We start from the raw sequence: 25,160 nt of genomic DNA, 5'->3' as shown, positions 1-25,160 counted from the left end.
AGTTCAGAGGTCTGTTTCTTAGTTGCTAAGTTAGTTACCTTAGCTGTCAATGTGGTCAGAAATCTGTGGAAGAATAAACCATAATCTAGCAGTCATGTAATATTTAAAAAATGACAGAGTCCTTCAGCCAGCCCTGTGGTCTCTGTGGTCTTCATGGCAACTTGGGCAGAGTCAGTCTGGCTTTCGAGCCCAGAAGACACAGAGCTTTTTCTCTGTGGAATGGATACGTGTGGCATGAGAAATGACTTCCCTTGATTTAGATAAATCATCTGACTCTGAGGGTATCCAGCTTTGTCCTCTGTGTTTCTCTGTGGTTGTCACAGCACAATTCAGGCAGACTCTCGAAGCTGTGTCCATATCTTCTGAGACCTTGTGTGGCAAACTGTTTAAGGCTTTGGGAAATTCTGCCTGTCATAAACTTAAACATATTAATATTATCAGACTTCTGACAAGATTGAGGGCTATATTGATTGGTCACATAAGAGTTACATAACATGTGCCTGTTAAATTGCATATTTGAGAATGTATATAGTAAATATAGAACATGATTGTTAGGGTTTAAATCTCGGCCCGTGCCTGGACAGAACACACCAAGCCAACATGGTTTCACGTGGAGAGGTTTAATGAGAGAAGAAGAGGAGAGGAGAGGAAAGGCCGGCCATGAGCACATGGAGAGAAGGAGGTGGGGGTGGGGAGAGAAGGGACAGGGACAGAGGGGAAGAGAGAGCAAGAAGGGAATAAGAGAGAGAGGAGGGGGCAAGCAGCCCCTTATATAGTCAGGCACAGCTGGCTGTTGCTAGGCAACTGTGGGGCGGAGCACACCTGGCTGTTCCCAGGTGGCTGTGGGGGTGGAGCTTAGACAGAATACCAACACTTGGTACCCAAGTGTTGCTATAAAATTATAAAAATTGCTGTCTTTTACCCCGCACTAGGTCCAGCACCACAGTGCCCCAAGATATCTGGTAGACATCTTCATCTCAGTCAGCAAAGGGTCTCACCTGCTCTGCTCCAATGGATGCAGAACTTTTAAAGGAAAACCCACAAAGAACATAATTTACATCAAAGTGAGAGGGGAGTCAGAGGCACTTTAAAACATTCATTCCTAGCAGAGCATGATGGTTATTTTAGGCATAATGTTTTGACTTAGATCTTTATTCACTATTTTATTTTACTGAGTTATTTTGGTTAATACATCTGGACAATGGCCAAACTATAGAAATCCCAAATATGTTGCCAAGGCTATTGTAACTGTTGAGAGAGGAAGAGGTTAAAGGGCTGTGAACAGCCTAAGCCCATACAAAATGGAGTGAGAACAAGATGACAGTACCTTAGTCACTTCAGGTGGAAGGACGTTTAAGGTATCTCCCATTTCTGAGCTATTGTGAACAGAGTGTCAATGAACACGGCTGGTCATTATCTGTGACATAGGAGGTCAAGTCCTTTGGGTATGTGCCAATGGGTGGTATAGCGGTTGGGTATGTGCCAATGGGTGGCATAGCTGGACCATGTGGTAGATCTGATTTTAGCTTTTGAGAATTCTCCACATGGTTTCAATAGTGGCTAGAGCAGCTGGCACTCCCATCGGGGTTGAGTCCGCCGTTCTCTTTCCCACATCCTTGTTAGCATTTGTAGTCAGATGTTTCTTGGTCTTAGTTGCTAAATAAAAGGAGTGAGATGTCAGAGTACTTTTAATTTTCAATTCCCTAATTATTAAGGAGGTGCTAATAAAGAGGGCAAAAAATGGGAAGGCAGATGTTAAGTTGGAGAGAGGAAGGGGGGTTTATACAGAGGAAGGGGAGAAGAATAAACAGCACTAAGGATGCTGGAAAAGCATTAAAAACATTTCATGTTTAATATATATGCATATATACATATATACATACACATGTATATATACAGATACACATATATACATACATATATGTATACATATACACCCACATATATATATACATATACATATATATTATACAACACTGAACAAGAAAAGTATTAGAAAAACATTTCACATTTAATATATATACATATGCATATATACATATGCATATGTACATACAGATACACACATATATACATATATGTATACATATATACACATATATACACATATACATATATACATACATGTATACACATATATATTATACAACACTGAACAACTTTTTGGCTTTCCTGTGACTCAGTTTCTCAACTATCTAAACGAGGTCCAGTAGTAACGATAATGTCTACCTACTAGAGCCGAAGAGACCAGGTGCTAGCGTCTGTGTTCTATGTAAAGCGGTGTCTAGTGTAGTGTTTTTACTTGATATGTAGAACACACTTTTAGTCCCACTTAGGAAGCAGAGGCAGATAGATATCTGTAAGTTCAAGAAGAGCCTGGTCTACACAGAGAGACCCTGCCCCACGCAAACAAACAAAATCCAATAGCACCACACACATGTACAATTCATATAAACACATGAATAAGCAGCCAGCAATGTTTCCATTATTTGTTTATTTACCCCACTCCACCCCTCTACCTCTTTGTCCCTGTCTCCATCGCTCTCAAGTACTGGGATTAAGCCTGGGACTTTGCACAGGTAAGGCAAGTGTTGCCATTGTCACGAAAATTCAGTTATTATTTCTCTTGAATATGTATGCATGTCTGTACGTGCATGTGTGCAAATGTAAGGGCATGGTGTGTGTGTGTGTGTGTGTGTGTGTGTGTGTGTGTGTGTGCGCGTGCATGTGTCTGCATGTCTGTGTGTAGAGGCCAGAGATCAATGATCAATGGCAAGTGTCTTCCTCGACTGCTCTCCATATTATTTTTGGTTTCGTTTGAAGACAAGGTTTCTCTGTCTTTCCCAGGCTGTCCTGGAACTCTCTCTGTAGACCAGGCTGGTCTCAAACTTAGATTTACTGGCCTCTGCCTCCCTACTGCTGAGATTAAGCCTCCATTCTATCTTTTTTCCCCCCTTTTTCTTTTTTTCAGAGCTGGGGACCGAACCCAGGGCCTTGCGTTTGCTAGGCAAGCGCTCTACCGCTGAGCTAAATCCCCAGCCCCCCATTCTATCTTTTGATTCAAGCCTCATATTGGGTACTGAGGCTCACCAATTAGCATGGGCTGTCTGGCCAGTGAGCCCAGGAGTCCTGTTCTTTGCCTGCATGGTGCTGGAACTACAGGCAAAGGCTACTACCATGCCCATGGTACATGGGTGCTGATCACTAAAGTTAGATCTTCATGCTTACAAGACTCCTGGGCTGTGTCCCCAGCCCCTTGGCCATTGTGATGGTTTGTCTATGCTCAGTCCAGGGGGTGGCACTGCTAGAAGGTGTGGCTCTGTTGGAGTAGGTGTTGTACTGTGGGTATGGGCTTTAAGACCCTCATCCTAGCTGCCTGGAGGTCACTATTCTGCTAGCAGCCTTCAGATGAAGATGTAGAAGTCTCAGCTCCTCCTGCACCATGACTGCCTGGATGCTGGGATGATAATGGACTGAACCTCTGAACTTATACGCCAGCCCCAATGAAATGTTGTCCTTATAAGAGTTGCCTTGATCATGGTGTCTGTTCACAGCAGTAAAACCCTAACGGAGACAGCCATCATTAGTAGAAATGCTCCAGTTTGATAGATGAGGACACTGCATTAGGTGACGTAAGTGTGGTGGTTTCAATTATCATCATGAAATCCCTTTGTAGGTTGATGTCATTATGCAGGTGTAGACAGACAAGATAAAACAAGGCCTGTCATTGGGCGAGAGGGAAGGGAGGTGGGAACAGAGGTTTCAGAAGGGAGGGAGAAGCAGAGAGATAGGGATGGAGTGAGGAAGAGGAGCTGGGAGAACATGGCAACAGATGTTAAGATTCTTCTTTTCGTACAGATACAGGTTGTTATGACTATAAGGGATGGGTGTGTACAGGATTTTGTGTTATCTAGATGGGCAAATCATATCTTATCAATTGGATCAGACTTTATTGTGTGGTATGTTCTTTCATGTGGCAACTTAATTGAGGTCAAGAGAGTGTTTGGTGGCAGGATACACAGACCCACCATGGAATTGGTAACAACCCTCCAAGGAAGCTGAGTAAATGACTTGAGGACCGCCCGGGTCAGAGGGAGCATGGGAGAGAAAGTTAGGAGTGGTATACGCGGGACATCCCTTCAGGAATCAACCACTCTACCCTGAGTCTTCACTATGTCTTGCACAATTGATGTTCAGTTAGTTTTGCGTGCTAGCTTTGCATATTGGTCTATTTTTAAACAGATTCCACTCCAAGATTCTTTCCAGCGTCTGATTTAATCTAAGAGTTTGGGACCAAAAGTATGGCTTCCTGCAAAGATACTCCTATTATCACAGTTTATCACTAAATAAAACCTGTAGCACAGCCAATTTAAGCTTATCCCCCACTAGCACACAAATAAATGAGACTCGGATGATGGTTACTTTAATTGGCTTTGAAGGAACAAGTCCAATAGAAGTGTCTGTGCCTGTGAAGACTAGAGCATCTGGAGGTTGGTTCTTTGGAGCTGTCCTGGATGTAGTAAGTGCCTGGACTTGACAAGATGCTGAAACACACACACACACACACACACACACACACACACACACACACACTGTAGGTAGAGAATAAAATTAAGTATGTTTGGGAGAAAAAGAAATTCTTAGATGTACATTTGAAACCCAGAGGAGCCCCACCCTCTGGAATAGGTAGTACATAGGAACTTTAGGTTATCAATTAGCAGATGTGCTTATCTGATCCGAGAGAAGTATATCTGAGTGGGTTTCCTGTAGCTTATAAGTGTACAGAAGAGGTAACAACATGAGTTAACAACACAAACAGTCTTTAAGATGAGCTTTCCTTGGAGAAGAAGAAACAGGAAAGTTTTTTCCCTTCTGTCTAGGAGAGGGAATATACATCATTTTAAATTTAGTTAAAAGACAACCAAAGACAACTTAAATTTGAATTTGGGATTTAAACTCTTTTGGTTTGTGTTAGAGCAGTGGCATAGCAAAAAGAAGAAATATGAAGCATTTAGTCAATGGAAGCCAAGTTTAGGTAAGGAAGTAACAGATTACATCTGTGAAAGCTTGTGTCTGAACTTGTGAATCGTTTATCGTGAAGTCTGTAAGAAATCTGGCAGTCTTAGCTAGTCAACGAATTTATTAATGGGCTAATATCTTAGGGTAAGGAGCTAAGTCTGTTTTCTACCTGTCAAGCTACAGTTACCTCAGCTGTCAATGTGGTCAGAAATTTGGGAATAAATTATAATTTAGGTGTCATGTATTAGTTAAAAACTGACAGAGTCCATCTACAGTCCACTAGCTAAACAGTTCCCTGTGGTCTCCATGACACCTTGGGCAGAGTTAATCTGGCTTTCCAGCCCAGAAGATGAAGAGCCCTTTTTTCTCTGGAGAATAGATACGTGTAAAGTGAGAAATGACTCACCTTGACTTAGGCAATGTGAGTCACTTGATTCTTAAGGTATCCAGTCTTGTCTACAGTGTTTCTCAGTGGTTGTCATACCGAAATCTGGGCTGTTAGGCTTTGGGAGTCTCGGTCTTAAGTTTAAATATATTAATAATTAGTAGGCTTCTGACAAGATCGAGAGCTATATCGATTGGTCATATCTGAGTTAGACAACTTGGGTCTGTTAAATTATTTGTTGTGAATGTATATAGTATGTGGGGCATAACTTAGTAGTAGAAGCAAGAAGCATTATTTACCAAGGCAAGATTGGAACGATGGATTGTTAAGTAACTTTGACAGGTTGCATAGTATAGAAAAACATATTTTGCATTAGTAGAGAAACACTTAGTTAGAGTTCGCGTGCACCAGAATGTAAAGAAATAAGAGAGCTGACAGCAGTGGCTTGAGACCAGGGTGACAGAAAATGAGTGTGTCCAGGTGTGTTTAGGCCAGTGACATGAACTGAGTAGGTGCGCAGGCTATGGGAACAGGCCTGGAGTGTAGGAATGCCTGCCCCTTCTATTTCCAACCTGTGCTGGTCTGGTCCATGGAGGGAGAGACAGGCACGTACACGTGTGCTCTTGAAGCACCAGGCATGCACGCAGGCCAGGAGCATGGGATAAGCACACAGCCTAAAATGCACCCATCGCAAGAGTGACAATGGCTGCAGCAACAGAGTCAGGGGGTGGGGTCAAGAGCTGTGCTGTGGTGTGCCTGGGCTCCTGGCCTGCTGTGGGTCATGGGCAAAGCGGGCACCGCAGTGGCAGGATCAAGGAGGGCAGTGTGAGCGCAAGTGAGGCAGGATTTCCTCCTAGCAGCCAGAAGCCTGGGGCAGGAGCTGGCTACCTCACCCAACCTGTAGGAGCCCACCACCACGTGGGGTCAGGGCTCAGAGAAAGCACCTCAAGTAGCATGCTGTCTCCTAGCAACGTTTAAGCTGTTCCTGCGGTGGGCAGCCTGTGCTCACTTCATGAGTCCTGCGAAGATAGAGGGGGAGGGGGAGAGGGAGGGGAGAGCGAGGGGGAGAGGGAGAGAGGGAGGGAACAAGTAGAGGCACGTGGGAAAATAAGCATCCCCGCAGACAGTGTCCCGAGAAGCACAGGGAAGCAGGGCAAACGCTTTTTTTTTTTTTTTTTTTTTTTTTGGTTCTTTTTTTCGGAGCTGGGGACCGAACCCAGGGCCTTGCGCTTCCTAGGTAAGCGCTCTACCACTGAGCTAAATCCCCAGCCCTGCTTTTTATCTCCTGGCTGTGGCAGAGCTCGAGCATCCAGGCAGGGGCAGTAGCAGCCATGGCAGGCTGAGTGAGGGAGTCCAGGGGGCGGAAGGACAGGGGCAGATAGGCAGCACACTGGAAAGCAGCGTCTCAGCAGACAGAGTGAGTCCAAAGCAGAGGATGAGGCCAGACCCGCTTTTCACATAGCTAATGGGGAGCAGAGCAAATGGCAAGAGAATGAAGGCTGCTCCCTGCTGGCATGGCAGCAGTGGCTACAGTGGCAGGGCCTGGAGCGAGTGAGGGAGCGAGAATGCGGGAAGAGGGAAGGGGAAGTCTAGCTATGGATTCCTAGTGAGAGAGTCATTTTAAAGTGCCGGTTTAGTGGCTATGTAGAGATAATGCTTGCTGCATACTGTGAATTAGACCGGGGCATCCCAGTAAATAGGGATAAGGCAGCGAATACCGACCCATTGGGTGAGAGTAGGGTTATTAACTACCCCTACCAGAGTCCTGAGGATACTATTAGTAACCAGAGAGACAGACAGACAGGCCAGACCACCAGATTGGCACATACTGGTCTTGGGGACTAAGCTCTGGGCCAGTGCCCTGAATGACACAGAGCGGTTTACTCTGTGCCTGGCTGGGGATTTTCAGCAGTGAGAAAGAAACTGTCTCAAAAGGAGAGAGGAAAATCTCACCCAAGGGAAATTGTCTTAGAACGAGGGTCAGTGAAAAGACTGAATGTCTCCATCCTCAAGGGCAGCACAGGGGTAGCTCCAAGCTCAAGAACGCTCCCCTGGGACCACAGGGACGTTTATTCTGATCAGTGTGGGGAGGGGGCTTACCAGTTCTCCGAAGTTTAGGCTCTCCATGTGGTAGTGGGGGGTTGGGTAGGGAATGCAAACCTGCAGAGTTTCTAAATCGGAGTCACAGCCCCAAATTTTGTGCTTATAAAATGGTAGAGAGGGGGATATGTTTTGGTGGCTGTGTAGTCAGGTGTGGGGGAAGGGGGAGCCTCTGTGGGCCCATGCTGAGGCATCCCTTCCCCCTGAGGACCAGCCACATGACGGTATAGTATAGAACAGAGTTTATTCAGGGCATGGGGAGGAGAGATGAGAGGGTAGTAGAGACAGAGAACAGCCATATGCAGGTGGAGAGAGAGGGGGAGAAGCATGGGAGAGGGGGGTTCGGGGACAAGAGCCAGAGCAAAAAGACAAGAGTAAGAGAGCATCGGGGAAGCAAACAGCCCCTTTTACAGTGAGTCAGGCACACATGGCTGTTGCTAGGTAACTGTAGGGCGGAGCTTAGACAAAATGCTAACGCCAATGACCTGTGCTTGTAATCCGGAGGCTGAGGCAGGAGCATCAAAAATTTGAGTCAGAATGAGCTACCTAGTGAATTCTAGCCCAGCCTGGGCTACTCAGCGAGGCTTTGTTTCCAAGAGTAAAATAAAATTAGCCTCTGACATTGATGTATTGGTTCAGCAATAAAAATATAAGATTAAAAAAAAATTGTGTCTTTGCCAAGGAGTCTCTACTTGACTTACAAATTAGAGAGCCCCAGGGCTCTTCAAGCAGAGATATCCTCCGGCTCTGCAACAACACAAAGAACTTGGTGTGTGCATTATGCAAGAGAGGAGACATCGCCCAGGGGAGCAGGGAGACAGTACTACTTAGATTGTCACACCAGCAGCAACACCACTGAAAATGACACCCTCTACAGTATTGTTTTCCTCAGTAGAATGAGTTTCACAAGCCCTCTGTACAGGGCCACGTCTGTGCCTGCGGATTCCTCCTCCTCTGGGCCTCTTTCCGACTGGAACAAAGGAAAGGGGAGAGAGAGAGAGAAGCCCATCTGTTGGCCAGTGGCCGGCAGGCTTAGTCAGATTTCCATGGTGCCTGGCCAGCGGATACAGTGGCAGGATCGCCCCTGAGCCAGCGAGGACTAGAATCAGCTGTCTTCAGAGACAGTCTGCTCCGAAGATGGGCTTGAAGTCATGAGCAGATGCCAAGGAGGCTACAGTGGCCTGTGCCTCCCACTGGTTGGAAGAGAAAGGATCCCAGACTCCTTGAGCCACCGCTCTACCCTGTGGCTAGCTGCTGTTGTCCCTCAGTGGCCTTCCTCTGGACTGGAACCTTGGTTGCAAACGACATCTGTCTTTGTGTTTATTCTTTTCCAGGTTTTCTTTGGAAACCAGAATACGGAGAAGTACTTAGGTAGAGATAAAGAACTATGGGGGGTTTCTGGTTTTTGAGACCAAGTTGTTCTTTGTAGCTTAGACGCTCCTGAAATTTACTATTGTAGCCCAGGCTGACCTCCAACTTAGAGTGATCCTACTTGCCTCAGTATCCCAATCGTGGATCCCAGGAATGAGCTACCACACTTGGCTAGCCATAACTTTTTCTGGAGGTTCAGAGGACAGGGTCTGACTATGTGCCCCCTGTCTGGCCTCGAATTCAACGTAGACCAGGTTGGCCTTGAGCTTACTTTAATCACCATACCTCTAACTGCCTCACAGAGGGCAAAGATTACAGGCACATGCCACCACACTCAGCAAGAAGTGATTGTTATGTCAGAAAATAATAAAATATACTGTGTATTTTGTGTGTGTGTGCGTGTATGTGTGTGTGTGTGTGTGTACATAATATGTCAGCTTGTCTTTTTAGGGTTTCTATTGCTATGATGAAGCACCATGACCAAAAAAGCAAGTTGGGGAGAAAGAGCTTTATGGCCCACACTTCCACATTGCTGTTCATTATTGAAGGAAGTCAGGACAGGAACTAAAGCAGGGCAGGATCCTGGAGGCAGAAGCTGACACAGAGACCGTGCAGGGGTGCTGCTTATTGGCTTGCTCCCCGTGACTTGCATAACTTGCTTTCTTAGAGACCCCAGGGCCACCAGCCTAGGGATGGTACCACCCACAATGGGCTCTCCCCCATTGATCACTGAGGTCCTTAAAGCTGGACCTCATGGAGGCATTTCCTTAACTGAGGCTCCTTCTCCTCCTAGGACTCTAGATTGTTCCAAATTGTTATGGAACCAGCCAGTACAAAACTAAACTGGTGCTTTCATAGAACATACTTCCTTGGCACAGGAGAACTAGTAGTTCCTTAATCTACTGGAGACTGAAGTTTCTCACGGGCAGAACCTTAAGTTCAGACCAGACATTTGATTCTTTGGGTTCTCTCAGTCTATGATCCCAGAATGACAGGAAGTATAATATTTTTATGAAGGGCCTGAGAAATCCTCTGAGTCACAAGAGTTAGTCACAGAATGACCAAGGAAGGAGAAGAAAATAAAGACTGGAAACAGCATTGCTGACATTCACTTTTGTTAAAGAACCAGGCCCAGCTAGGAGGCAGATGGCTCAGCTGGCTGGGAGGCAGAGGCAGGGGGCTCTCTGTGGGTTAGAGACTAGCTTGTCTAGTGAGTTCCAGAACAGCCAGGACTATATAGAGAGGCTCTGTCTTAAAAAAAAAGCAAAACAAACAAATGAATATCTAAAATGTATAGACGTTTGATTGTTTGATGCTGAGGATAAAACCCATGCCCTTGCATCTGCGGGAGAAGCGCTCTACTGCTAAACAACACCTTCCAGGCCTCAAGGTTGTTTAGAGTGGATAGTCCAGTAATGTGTGCTGCCTACAGAGGAGACTAAAGAGTGCCTTGTTAATAAACAGTGACTTCCTTTCATCAGAAATCTTTTTTTCTGTGGGTGTGCCTGTGTGTTCAACAGCTGGTTTCTTTGGTCCCTTTGTCCAAAGCTTGGAGAAAAGGCCCCTGCGTTCTCTCTAGACTGGAGGAGCAGTGATGAATCCTGAGACACTGCAGATGGGCGTGTGTGTCAACATATGTGGGCAGAAGCAGGAGATTAGGAAATGCCACCACTGCTATTATGCCTGCCATCCAGAGCTAATCATCCCAGCGTCCGAAACAAAGGATGAGAATAAAGCTCCCTCCTGAGAATCACTTTGATAATATTAATTACACTAGCAGATACACTTACAAGCAACACACAGAGGTAAATCAAAGCTACTTCAGAGCTGGGCAGACAGAAAAGACCTCAGTCAAAGCAGAAAATGATGCCCAGTCTTGCAAAGGAAGCTAGTCATGATGACTAAAGAACGACTTCTGCTGCACGGAGTAACTCAAAGAAAGCAATCTGTGATCCCAATAAACACTGTGGTCATTTTGAAAGAGAAAAAAAAATTTTTTTGTTTAACGGCTCGTGAATACTAGTGATGTTCTGAAATGGTTTCTGGGGGAAACGTCTAGCAAGAGTGAGTCTCAAACACACTTAGTCACTGGGGCGATGGTTGAGCAAAGGCTGCAAAAGCTTCTACAGTCTGTTGTCTCCAGAGGCCAAGACCAGTCCAACCAGTCTGCAGATAGGAAGGAAAATAAATGAGAAAGAATAGATCAGAGGACTGGCCCTGTGCAGAGGAGAAAGAGTCTATCAACAAAGAGAACCTGGATAGCTCCCAGCCCAGGTGAAGGGGGAACTCAACGTCTTCCTAAGGAGAAGCCAACTGACAGTTCAGCAAGTGCATACTTTGCATCATCAACCAAGGGGCTACACAGACCCTGGGCAGGTTACTCTGGATGAGAAGCAAGAGCTCCTGCGTGAGAAGGTCGTGTTAAGATGCAACATGGCTCAGAGACACTATCTCATTAATCTAAAACCACTGAGAAGCACTGGGGGAGGGGCAGTGAAAGCTGAAGGACTTCACGTGACTGTGACTCTAGAGTCGCTGGCCCAAGGGCTTCATCAGATTATGGCTGAGCCAATATCCGAGAGGATTAAAGTTGGTGAAAAGAAGGAGGCAGGCACACGCACTCCAGAATATTGCCTTCTAAACTCTGGGTGAGTCCGAGATCAAGTTGTCTTCACTTGAGGAACTGAACACGTCCGTTTTGCTGCTCTGTTTTGTTCTGTTGAGGCAGGGTTTGTGTAGCTCTGGCTGTCCTGTCCCATTTTGGATATGAGGCTGCTCTGTAACTGACAGAGGATCATCTGCCTCTGGACCAAGGGTGTGAGCCACCACACCTAGCCTTTGAATATACCTTCTACATGATCATTACGGTGTAGACTTCTTTCTATGTAACCCAGCCAGCCTTAAACCTCCCCGAAAGCTGTGATTACAGTTATACACCACCACAGTGGAGTGGAAGTCCCCTTTTGAGATTCCTTCCCCCGACAGTATCATGGCATCAGTTGGGGGTTTTCATCCTAGGGATGGTGTCGGTGAACACAGATTTCTGTTTGTGTTATCTTTTGTTTGGCTTTTGTCTTGAGTCAGTCCCTCCTCCCTGACCCTCTCTGATATCTTGATTCAATAATGACTTCAAGGAGTGGCCAGGGGACGGGGGGCGAGAGGGGGAACAGAGCCTTTGATCATTATCATTTCCAATAGAAAATGCAGTTTCAATTCAAGGCCAGCCGGATGATAACCTCTGACCCACTTCCACCCCAAAACTCTACAGATAGATGGATATAGCATGGTTCACCTTTCACACCTCTTCCAGACACTGGGCTGAACATGGGGTACATTTCTAAGGATGAACCCTGCCCAAAGCTCCCTCCTCTGAGTAAGAGTGAGGAGTGGACCCCTGGCCTGAGGGGCAGAGGGGTGGGTCAGAAATAGAATTCTGATTTCTCATGGTTGTAAGACGGGATCTTAGGTAAGCGCTCTACCACTGAGCTAAATCCCCAGCCATAAGACGGGACCTTAAGAAGAACTCAAGATACAGACATCCCCAGCACTGTAAACCTTGCAAAACTGGAAACTAAAACAGATTATTAGCGTCCCAGTATGCCCTTCAGAAAGGATAGTTAAAGCACCAAAACCCATAAACGTTTCCTGATACTTATCTAATAACAGTTTTCCCCCTGTCAACGCAAGACACTGTCAGCATGTTCATACACTGTCACCAGGTTACTCATGGCCCCAAGATCAAAGGCTGGAGAAGATAGGTCTAGACCCAGGCTCTGTCCCTCATACAAGCTGCTGTAGGCTTGTATGTCTTCACATTCTAGAGCCTACATAATGCAACGCCAGTAATTGCCACAGAAAGGAGCATCTCTGTGACATACGTATGTATGTGCATGTGCATGTGCATGGATCACAATAGAACAGATTTCTGGACTTTTGTGTTCTGGTCTCAGCTCTGCTAATGAACCCTGAGAACAAGGACACATATCTTGATATGACCACAGTCTCTTCATCTGAAATATGTTGACATGAAACTGAACGGTCACAAAGTCACCCCAGGCTTAGTGGCACTCGCTTGCTATCCCAGGACTTGATAGGCTAAGGCAGGAGAATTTGGGGTTCAAAAGTAACTTTGACAGTATAACAAGCTCAAGGCCAGCTTGGGCTGTACACCAAAACCCCGTTTAAAAAACTTTTTTTTTTTAAGATGTAAAAAAAATTAAGCCCAGTGTTACCACACTATACCCTATAAAACCCTCGGGAGATATAGGCCGGTGGATCTCTGTGAGTTCAAAGGTAACCTGGCCCACAAACTAAGTTCCAGGCCAGCTGAGGCTACAAAGTGAGACCCTGTCTCAAAAAAAGAATTAATAATTTTAAGTATATATTCTAAATTAAAGAGTATGTTATAATTTATTTTTTAAATTTTATGTGCTTGGCTACATGACTGTCTCTGCACCCCTTGCACACCTTCCCCGGGGGGTCCAGAAGAAGGCATTAGATGTGGAGTTACAGACAGTTGTGAGCCACCATGTAGGTGCTGGGAAATCACACCCAGGTTTTTCGGGAGAGCAGCCAATGCTCTAACCATGAGCCATCTCTCCCACCTCTTAAATTATAATTCTCAGCCTATAGTGACATATTTGCACAGCTTATAGGAAGGCTCGGGGTTTTTGGTTTTTTTTGTTGTTGTTGTTTTTGCTTTATCTCATGCAGCTGTTGCAGAAGGCCGTGACAATCGACGTCTTGCATCGGGGAAGCACTGGAGGAGGCAAGGCAGAGACCAGCACTTTTTGCAATGGTCTCAGCACATAATGAGCTATAGATGCTGGACGGTGCTGCTGGAAATGGAGCATGCTGGAAAGACAGACATCTAAAGGACGGGAGGAGGTAGCTGGGGTAAGTATGGGACGCACCCGAGAGAGGGGCACTCCCAGCCACCAGGGTTATTAGCAACCCCGACTCTACATGATGGAAACACACCCATGCACATTGCTCCTAAGTAGTTCCTGGCACACACAACTGCACGAACTGACTCAGCCTTTCTCTGAGCTTATCCCGCCTTCCTTTCTTGTTCTGACTCTTGCCTCTACCTGCTTGAATCCCTGCCTAGGCATTTGTTGTGTGATAAAACTTTTCCTGGGGAGATAGTCTACTCATCCCAGATAGTGAGCCCACAACAGACCAAAGTGTGGATACCACCAAAGTCCAACTTGGTGAGCCAGTGAGTTTTATAGGGTTACTTACAGGAGGGTGAGGGGTTAGTTATGGGAGTGGAAATGACTCAAAGACTGATGCATTACCGAGGCCTACTCAGCAAGGGTGACGGCTCACAAAGCTGGGAACCTGGAGCACACTGTACAGCCTGTAGGCAGCTCAACAGGCTGGAGAGTGTCCTTTCCACGTGCCTCAGTTGATCTAAGCTTCTTCTGGGCAGCTCGGCTGGTTGTTTGCTTCTTCTAAGCCGGTCTGGTTCCAGAGTCCTCTTTGCAGTTTAGCTGGTCTGGAAGTGACTCTCAGCAGCTTGCCTTGTTTACTCTTGGGAAGAAGGGGCCTAGTGAATCTGATTGGTTTTAGGTACTTCCTGAAGCTATTTTTAAAATGTTTTACCTTATGGCTTATGAAGTTTTCCTGAAGCTGGAGTGTTTCAATCTTGCAGGAAATGCTTTTGTTACACAAAAGTATTATCATAAACTTGGAGGGTTCCCTGGGCAAGAGTAGAAGCAAAATGGAATTATAAAAAACAAAACAAACAAGCAAACAAAAAAAACCCAAAACTGACTTCTTTAAAAAAAAAAAAAGATTTATTTATTTAGTACACTGTAGCTGTGTTCAGACACACCAGAAGAGGGCATCAGATTCCATTATAGATGGTTGTGAGCCACCATGTGGTTGCTGGGAATTGAACTCAGGACCTCTGGAAGAGCAGTCAGTGCTCTTAACCACTGAGCCATCTCTCCAGCCCCTGACTTCTTATTCTTTTTTAAAGCTAGTTATTTATGTGTATAAATGTTTTGCTTGAATATATTCACATATATTCATATATTAGTCTGAGTCCAGGCAAAGGCCTTTTATGTTGTTTAAAGGTGTTTGTCGACTTAGAGGCCCCAAGCTTAGTTCTCAGCAGCAATGTCTGAAGTTTACAAATGTCTGTAGTAAATCATTCTCCACAGGGTCTGACACCCTCTCCTGACCTCTCTGGGCAGCTGCACACACACTCACGCACACACACACACACACACACACACACACACACACACACACATATGTGTATAGGATCCTTAGCCAGACCAGAAAGGTCCCCATGTCAGCTCTATCAGCTCTCACTGCAAAGTTCCCGAATCCTGTGGCCTGGCTTCTGCCCTCTGAGATTATTGGCTGTGCAGGTTCGTTGAGAGACCCATCCTGAATTAAATCATAACAAACGCAATGCTAACTGTTGTAGGTAACACGCACTCTGCAAAATTAACCTATCCTGAGAGAAGACTCATAAATATACCACTGAGGAAATGTGAGACCTCTCAGGTCTGATTGGTGTGTGGCAATAATGCATCTAACAGCCTAGCCCTGTGAGCCTCAGGCTTCCAAGCCACTCTGTATGTGGCTCTGTGTAATCTGAAGGCGTCTCTTCACTCTTGTGACACACCATGGGATGTGTGATAAGTAGCACACGGAAAGCATATCTGCTACGGATAAACAACTTCTAGTGGCCGTCCACTTACGGCACTGTACACTAAGAGAGTCCTCCCAATGTCACAGGACCCACCGTCACTCGGCTCCCCCTGGAGATGGTGTGGCATGTTGTCATTTAGCCGTATTCCCATACGTTTACTGACCTTGTCCCAAGCTTCTAACCACACCCAGCTTACTATCTATGAACACACTAAGCCAATAAAAATAAAATAAAAATAAAAATCTAACCTTTCAGTCTCTTTTAGGTTCTGCAGCAATGCACATCCCATTTGCTACATTGGTTTCTGCAAAGGAATGGCTGCAATTGTGACGATGCATTAACTTCCCATGCAGTGACCAACGGCCAAGGAGTCGGGGGTGGATCTGTCTAAAGTCATATTAATAGCAGCATATTCCAGTGTTCTTAGTATCTTCCTGTATGTTTTGTCTTAATCAAAGGAGACGTTTACATGTCGCTGTTTTTCTGTGAAATGGTTCATATATTAACATATTTATAAAATATGCCAAATAAAATAAAAGCCTGTTGACTCAGAAGTGATTAAATCTCTCGATGAACTCATGACTATTTGTTTTAGCTGCCTCGCTTTCCTGATTAAACAGCAGAAATAATTTGATAAATTATGTAAACAAATCACCACTTGAAGTGCCTAGTATGAGTCTTCTAAAGGCTGTTTATTTATGATCAGAGAACAATAAGATGGCTAAATTAAATAAGAGATAGGAAGCCACAGACAAACTTATTACATTCCCTCCCCCTCTTCCTGAGTGGTAATCTGAATTTAAATAAATTTTATTTAAATCAGGTCCATCTAAATTGCCGACATCACTGCAATCATCTTGAATAGTAGATGAGGCTGAATTTAAAAAAAAAAAAAACCACTCACCAGAGATTCATGGGATGAATAATAAAAAGCAAACCCTCCTCTTATTTTAATTAGGAGAAACATCAAGGGTAAAGTAAGCACTTACGAGATATATGATGAGAAGAAGAACTCTATGACCTCATAAAAGGGACACGGTAAGAAAAAGCCCCAAACCAATGTATGTCAAAACCACCCAGTTGGAATCAGTGGGTGTGCTGGCTGGTTTTGTGTGTGAATGTGGTGATCCTTTATTCTAAAAGTCGTAACCTCCAAACCACTAGTTAATCTATGTGAAATAGTCAGACGTAGTTCTAACTCACAGAACACACTCTTGGAGTGGCTGATGTAGTCGCACACACTTATAATCCCAGATCTTGGGAGGTGGAAGCAGGAAAATCAGAAATTCAAAGTCAGCCTTGCCTACAATCTGGAGTCCAAAGCCAGCCTGGGCTCCAAGGCCAGTCCGGGGTACACAAGTTCCTGTGTACAAAGAGGAGAGGGACACGGGGAGGGAGGAGAGGAGATGGGGAAAGAGAGAGTGGCAGAGAGAGAGAAGCATACACAGAGAGAGAGACACACAGAGACAGAGGCACAGGGAGACAGAGAGAGACAGAGACAGAGACATGGAGAGATTCATGGTGAGATGGGTCCGGCATAAATAAGCTCCCATCCTCTTTGGAGTTAAGAGAAGTTCAGATTCCTACTCTGCCTTGATTGCAGATAGCATGGGTATTTATAAAACTAAATTAATACAATGTCAATTTTTTTTTTTATCATCAGCACCAGAACCTCACTTCATTGAATTTATTTCCATTCTCCTATTGGCCTGTGACCCTGGTCCCTCTCGGGTGGTAGAACCTTTTGTTTGCACGGGGTGTGGTCTCACACTGGCTGGAACAGCAGAGAAAAGCAGGATGCAGGTGTATGACGCCACAGAGGAACGCTAGCCGCTTTATGGGTGTCCTACCCCGTACTGCTTCAGACTAATTTCCTGTGATTCGGAGGCCTTCAATCTGACCTGCTCCACTGCATTAGGCAGCCGCTGAGGTTAATACCACATCCTCATAGTCACCAGAGAAGTCAGTCCACCCTCCTGAGGCCACCGTGCACATTTGTTAACTACAGATGTTGAATGGAGCCAGGCTCTGTGGACTTATTATTTGGTAAAGAAATATGTTCTCCTCGGTGACTTTATTAGAAGCACACTTTTTTAGGCGTATGGGAACCGAGCGCACAGGTTATTAGTAAACAACCCAGTCTCAAATAAAACTTCGGATCCTCTTGCTTTCCGCAGCCTTCCAAGTGCTGATGTTACGGGCGTACCCACCACCTTCTCGCAGCCTGCAGACTCCGGCTCAGCTCTCCAGAACCTTCCTGGCTCTTCTGCTCATTTCCCATTCCTCCCATAATCTCCCCCTCTTTCTACCCATCAGCAGCTTCTAGAAGCTGGGCTTGCTCTGTGCTGCATGTCAGATTGAAGGTGACCACTACAGGGCAGCACAGGCACTGGATATAGGAAACAATGCATTGAATGTCTTGCCTTTATAGATGTATTCTGGGCACGACTTACATGTTGGAGGGGTCACATCAACCACATCAGGACTGCCCCTCTGTGAGGGATTTGCAATAGGGGTCTTGGTGGGGGTCAAAGTCCAACGGATTATGTTTGTCTCAAATTTTCTGGCATTCCCCTCTCTGCCTCTAACTGTCTCACAACCAGAAGGTTGCTTTGATCTTCCCCCATTACCAAGAGAACTTTACAGAATGAGGCCCGACCAGGACTTCCTGTTGCGCAATTTACACTTTTGGGGCTTTGATTACGCCTGCCAGGTGGCTTCCGGCCGTATCTAAACTAATGTTTGGTTGCTTCCTGTCCAGTCCCCACTAGGGCAGGAATCCCGAAGGATTCCGGGTCCCACAGTCCAACCTGCCAAATGGGTTTGTGGAATCTACAGAGAGCAGTTATAATTCTGAATTTCTGCGTCACTCAGACCCATTAGTAGAGGAAGAGTCGGCTGGGCATGGTGGGACATAGAATCCCAGCACACGAAAGGTCAGAACTCTAAACGAAGCCAGAGGATCTGAAGTGGGTGAGCCCAGGCTACAAAGCAAGTCAGCCTGCTACACAGGGATGATGCCCTTCCTGGAAAACAAAAACAAAACCAAACAAAACAGTAATGGCTGCAATGGCAGCGGCGGCAAGAATGGTGTGCAAAGCCCCAGGTTACAGGACCCACCGTTGACTTAGCAGGTGCTTTTTTTTTTTCCCCCGGAGCTGGGGACCGAACTCAGGGCCTTGCGCTTGCTAGGCAAGCGCTCTACCACTGAGCTAAATCCCCAATCCCTAGCAGATGCTTTCTTCTGCCTGGAGTTAGAAGACTTCAGGCATTAGGCAACAGCCAAACTGTTTTCAGTTAAAGTGAGACCAGGAACATGGCTCAGAGATGAGCACTGAGAGTGTGCTTTATGAGGTTGCTGAAGGTCCCAACTTAGGGCTTCATGTTTATAGCAAGCACTTAGGGCACAGAGCCATTCCCCAGCACCAGGAACTAAGAGAGGTAGCCTTGGCTAAACTAGACCCTCTTCATATAAACCCGGCTGACCTTAAACTCACCAGGATTCTCTTGGCTTCCCTTGTGCTTCAATTAAAGGCATGCACTCCAAGTAACCCTAAAAAAAAAAAAATCTAGTTTTCATTTTTGTTTTGCTTTTCTTTTTGTGTTTTTGAGAGAGGGTCTCTCTACATAGCCCTGGCTGTCCTGGGACTCGTTCTGTGGATGAGGCTAGCCTTAAACTCAGATACACCTGCCTCTGTCTCCCATGTGCTGGGATTAAACACATGGTCCATCATACACAAGCTCTAAAAAATAACTGATGGGGTTGGGGATTTAGCTCAGTGGTAGAGCACTTGCCTAGCAAGCGCAAGGCCCTGGGTTTGGTCCCCAGCTCCGAAAAATAGAAAAGAAAAAAGAAAAGAAAAAGAAAATAACTGATTAGAAAGAGTTTGGAGGGTTGGGGATTTGGCTCAGTGGCAGAGCGCTTGCCTAGGAAGTGCAAGACCCTGGGTTCAGTCCCCAGCTCTGAAAAAAAGAACAAAAAAAAAAAAAAAAAGAGTTTGGAACTGAGTGTTTCCCAAAGAACTGCGTGATATTTTATGTCTTAAAGGATTTTATAGTTGCATACACACACACACACACACACACACACACACACACACACACACACACACACATATATATACAGAGGAATGTTAGCATTTCTTCTAGGCTCTGCCCAACAATTACTTACAAAAGGGGCTGTTTGACCCCTTCTTGTTCTCTCTGACTCTTCTCTCCCTGACCCCTTTCTCTCTCTCTCTCTCTCTCTCTCTCTCTCTCTCTCTCTCTCTCTCTCTCTCTCTCTCTCTCTCTCTCTCTGCCTGTCTTTATTTCTCTGTCTCTACTCCCTTCTCAACTCCCCTTCCTGTGCCCTGAATAAACTCTATACTATACCTGTCATATGGCTGGTTCCTCAGGAGGAAGGAATACCTCAGCATGGGCCCACAGAGGCACCCCTTCCACCTCACCATACTGCACTCTACAAAACGTATCTTTGTCTCCTTTTTATAAAACACGACATTTGGTTCCGAGACTCGGATTTACAAACTCGAAGGTTGCACAAATTCATATTTCCCTCCCGTCACATGGACTTTCCAGCCATTGGATCGCTGAAATTCTCCATCCAAACAATGGCAAATTGGGAAGTCCCCATATTCACAGTCTTGTTTTAGGACCTCTACCCTTGATTGAGTGTACTCTCCCTCTCACCTAGAGACAGATTTCTCTTGGCTTCTCTCTCATATGCTGCTGAAAAAACCCTAGGCGTGGGTAAACCTTTCTCCCTCTGGCTCCTAGCTCAGCGCTGGTCCTGCACCTCAGTCACTAGTTTCCGTATGACAACATGGTATGTCCAGCCTGGGTGCTCATTCGTTCTAGTAATTAATTTACCTCGGACACCATAGTATGATTAATAGCTCCTTGGTTCTAGTTATTAATTTATCCTCGGGATGCTGCAAGTAATAAGATTAATAACTCCTATCCTTACCCAAACAGGGAAGGTCTTTGCCACTACTCCAAGGCTCCCTAGTGGGATATTTCCCTGTCTTAAAGGCTTCCAAAATTTGGCTCCAATACCACTAAGTAATAACTCTAAATGGTTTTACAACTCTTCCCAGGGATCCAAAAAATGGAAAGATTCCTATGCACAGGCATTGCTCCAACCAACTGTGCTGCAACTCTCCGCTTCCTGCCCCTCCACCTCCCTCTCTTACTCTCGGTCGGTCACTACCTGACTAGCCTCCATTCTCCACTTTCCATCCCTCCTCCTCTCTCCCATGCTCCCGGCTAACCCAACCCCACGGCACACGTGGTATGCTGCACTGGAGCAGAGTTGCTGCGAGGCAGAAGTGCAGCTACAAGCCTTGCCTCTCACCCTCCCCAGACGGGCTCACTCTCTTGCTTTTGCCCTCGCTTTTGCCTGCTTAATTGCCCTCCGCTGCCCAACACTGAGCGGAGCTGGAGGTGCGGCGTACACTTCTGCGATCTCACGACCGCCACGCTGCACCGTGTGCCCCTCACACTGCGCCACTTAGAGTCGTCTTACGTTTGCCTCTGCCGTGCTTCTGCCATTCCATTCTAAGATGCACAGCCACACTTCTAAGATATAACATGGCTTTCCTCCACCTGCGCCATCTTAGCTAAAGGCTAAGGGCGGTCACATGACTGGCTAGAGCTTCAGAGCCATCTTGGTTAAAGGCAGTTTCATGACTAACCGCCATCTTTTTTTATAGGCAGTCCCCACTTAGAACAGCCTCCGATTTCTATCCTTCCTTGACAAATAACAGTTTTAATGTTAATTTTAAGATATACATCAGTAAAAAGGTTAAAGGCCATTGCCTTAAATATGTATAGTCTTGTTTTTATTACAGTCGTTAAGTTTCAATGTACTCTCTTTGTTTACCAGATACATTCTAAGACAAGTAATTGTACAACACAGATTGACTAATTCAGATATACTTAATAGATACTGGCTGTCACTCTTGTCAGAAATCTGCTAAGTAAAACGTTAAATGTTTAAGCTTATTATGACAGAGACTCCCAAAGTCCAACGGTCCCTGCCCCCACCCCCAAGGTCTCTGAGAAGACACAGGGACAAGACTGCCTAGATTGTGGTATGATAACCACGGAGAAACACCACTCCATTGCCTTGCCTGCTGCCAGGCCTCAGCCTACACTGTAGACAAACAAAAGATACTGAGAGTTAATTGTCTCATATTGCCTAAGACAAGGTGAGTCATTTCCCACATTCCTACTCCATAGGAAAAAGCTTCTCGCCTTCTGGGCCTGACAGCCAGACTGACTCTGCCCAAGTTGTGAATGGAGACCCAGGGACATGGGAACTTTTTAGGTAGGGGACTACTGACCAACCTCTGTCATTTTAATTACTATATGACATCTAGATTATAATTTATTCTTCTGAGATTTCTGACTACATTGACAGCTAAGCTAACTGCAGCTTGACAGCGAGAAAACAGACCTCTAGCTCCTTTCTCCAAGGTAATCTACCACTGTATTAGCTTAGTAGTCAACTTGTTAACTAGCTAAGACTGACAGATCTCTTATCAAACAGATAGGTTTGCCTTGCTCACAAACTCCAAGATGAAGGATACACAAGTTCAGACATAAGCTTTCACAGATATAGCATTCTATTACTTATCTAAACTCAGCTTCTGTTGACTGACTGCTTCATATTTCCTCCCCTTGTTATGCCATTGCCCTAACATTTACCAATGGAGTTCTTATAAATTAGCCTAACTTTAATAAAACATTCTACTATACAGGACCCTTTATGTCACAAGTTCAAACTTTAAGTTTCCTTTGGTGTTTCTCATGCTAAATCTATATAATTAGCTATCATAGTCACAAGGTCAAGGTTTTGAGTTTCCTTTGTCTTTCAAATGTAAACTTAAAAATGTTTCTCATGGGATTGGAGAAATGGCTCAGTGGTTAAGAGCACTGACTGCTCTTCCGGAGATCCTGAGTTCAATTCCCAGCAACCACATGGTGGCTCACAACCATCTATAATGGGGTCTGGTGCCCTCTTCTGGTGTGTCTGAAGACAGCTACAGTGTACTCATAAGTGAGAAAAAAATTTTTTTAAAAAAATGTTTCTCGGGGCTGGGGATTTAGCTCAGTGGTAGAGCGCTTACCTAGGAAGCACAAGGCCCTGGGTTCGGTCCCCAGCTCCAAAAAAAAGAACCAAAAAAAAAAAAATGTTTCTCATTTTGATATTCAGTCTCCTAGACAGAAGATAAAAGCCCTTCCTGCTCCTCCTTCTGCTCCATGAAAGGTTTTTTTCTTCCCTAAGCTCACCTTAAAGACTGTTCATGTTGTTAACAAATTTATCTCTTTTATACACTTATAAGTGCCAGGAAATCCACGCAGATCTACCTCTCATGGACCAAATAAATTCCATTTAGATAAATACACTTGCTAATCGATAGCCTAAGTTCCAGCAGCTGGCGAGATGGCTCAGCGGTTAAGAGCACTGACTGCTCTTCCAGAGGTCCTAAGTTTGAATCCCAGCAACCATGTGTGGCTCACAGCCATCTGTAATGAGACCTGATGCCCTCTTCTGGTGTGTCTGAAGACAGCTACAGTGTATAAATAAATGATTATTTTAAAAATAGCCTAAGTCTCTACCTGTTACCTATTCCAAAGGGTGAGACTCCTCCCTGTTCCCTGGTTTTGGGATTGCCCTCACCACAGCCACTGAGACTTAATGGCTTCAAATGTAAAAACAAGTTCTTCTCCCATACTTTACTTTATTTCTGTCTGTAATATGTGTGTGTTTCTCTGTGTGTGTGTGTGTGTGTGTGTGTGTGTGTGTATGTGTATGTGTGTGTGTGCATGTGTGTATGCATGTGTATGTGTGTGTGCTTCAGCATCTTGCCAAGTCCATGCATTTACTCAAAATCTACATCCAGGACAGCTCCAGAGAAGCAATCCACAGATGCTCCAGTCTACTCTCACAGACACAGATGCTTCTACTAGACCTGCTCCTTCTTCCCACAGATCGTCCCACAGATCCTGGACAGCAAGGACACAGCCAACCCTCCTCAGACTGGACCAACATCCCCATCCCCATTTTCTTAGGTTCCCAGAAACATGTGGCCCTAAAGTCAGCAGGAAGTAACTAAAGATCACTGAGACCCTATTTCTGCCTCACCATCACCACTTTCTAGTTTCTCCTGTTTTAAATTAAACCAAAATGGAGGAATGTTAGCATTTTTTCTAGGCTCTGCCTAACAGTTACCTGGCAACAGCTGGGTAGGCTCACCACAAAAGGGGCTGCTTGAACCCTTCTTGCTCTCTCTGCCCCTTCTGTCTCTCTGACTCTCTCCTTTCCCTTACCCCTTTCTCCCTTTCCCCTCCCCCTCTCTCTCCAGTGTTCCTGGCCAGGCCAACCTCCTCTCTCTCTCTCTCTCTCTCTCTCTCTCTCTCTCTCTCTCTCTCTCTTTCTCTGTGTGTGTGTGTGTGTGTATGTGTGTGTGTGCGCGCGTGCGCACGCTTGTCTGACTTTCTCTGTCTCTACTCCCCTCTCAACTCTCCTTACTGTGTCCTAAATCAACTCTATTCTACACTGTACCCATCATACAGCTGGCACCTCAGGAGGAAGGGATGGCTCAACATGGCCCCTCCCACTTCAGCATACTGCACTCTACAAAACATGTCCTTGGCTCTTTTTAATAAAACACAACAGTTCTCCAAATCAAGATCCATCTGCCCCAGCCTTGATCCTCCTGCCCCAGCCTTGATCCTCCTGCCTCAGCCTCTGAAGCAGCTCCTATTAAGGCACACCACCACACCCAGCCAGAATAGGCCTTTTACTACCCAGAACTCACCGTTACTCTTGGAGCCATGCAAAGCCTTCTGTCTGTCCCAGAATTAGAGAAAACGAAGCAAGTAAAGAAGTGGTTTGTTGACAATGATGGGGTTGGCACCGTTGTCACTCTGGGGAAGAAAACTGATGTGTAAACACAGCTATGAGCAAATGACCTGGTGGACTTGTACAGAGGGAGTTTGGTGAGGCACCTGGCCCTCGGTCAAATGGCCTAACTCCCAGAAACAGGGCCGGCCAGACCCTTCAATCAGCCTCTGTCCTCTAGCCTTCACACATGCTGGCGTCTCTAAACATAAAAGCAGGGCAGTGGGCTTTGCCAGTGTTGTGTAGCCAAGATCCACGGTGAAGATTTATTGGCGCTTGAAAGTACCGCCCTCTGAGTTTGGTTTCTGTGTTTTCTTGGGATGAAAGCCAGGTCATGATGCAGTGCTAGGAGCTAAGGGTTGTTGGATGTCACTTCAGATGTACTGACTGGAGACAGAGGTGGAACATAACTCTGTGCAGCCATTAGCAGCATCAGGAAAGCCACACTTCTAAACGAGCATTGGAGCCTCACAAAGTGGAGGGCCCGACACCTCAGCAAACCCAACCCCCTAAAAAGCTGTGTGTGCTTTGACTCTGTGAGGAAGGGCACAGAGTGACTCAAGAGCAAGGAAACCTGACGAGCTGAGGAAGGCAGATGTCAATGCCACAGCACACACAAAGACAGACAGACACACACAGAGACAACACACAGACATACACACAGAGAGACAGACCTAAAACAAGCTCCTAGAATAAAAAGGAAGAAT

General features: G+C 45.6%; 1 long non-coding RNA gene across 3 annotated transcripts in view; it reads right to left on the bottom strand.

Annotated features, from left to right (window-relative positions):
• LOC102548141 (uncharacterized) overlaps nucleotides 1-24,695 on the bottom strand; it is a 30,301-nt gene extending 5,606 nt beyond the window's left edge. The window contains exons 1-4 of one of the 3 annotated variants that reach the window (XR_015670273.1): nucleotides 24,561-24,695; nucleotides 24,371-24,479; nucleotides 19,043-19,098; nucleotides 17,605-18,571 (exon numbers count right to left, since the gene is read on the bottom strand). This is a non-coding gene — a long non-coding RNA (uncharacterized LOC102548141). Of the gene's footprint in view, nucleotides 1-17,604; nucleotides 18,572-19,042; nucleotides 19,099-21,069; nucleotides 21,584-24,370; nucleotides 24,480-24,560 lie in introns of those variants that run through there. The other 2 variants (XR_015670275.1, XR_015670274.1) reach the window with 2 other exon arrangements.
• Nucleotides 24,696-25,160: the final 465 nt, after the last annotated feature.

The sequence above is a fragment of the Rattus norvegicus genome, chromosome 2 (assembly GCF_021556685.1).
Source record: "Rattus norvegicus strain SHRSP/BbbUtx chromosome 2, alternate assembly SHRSP_T2T, whole genome shotgun sequence".
In the NCBI taxonomy this organism is placed as follows: domain Eukaryota; kingdom Metazoa; phylum Chordata; class Mammalia; order Rodentia; family Muridae; genus Rattus; species Rattus norvegicus.
The sequence above is the reverse complement of the archived record's forward strand: the minus strand, read 5'-3'. Positions and strand labels throughout refer to the sequence as shown.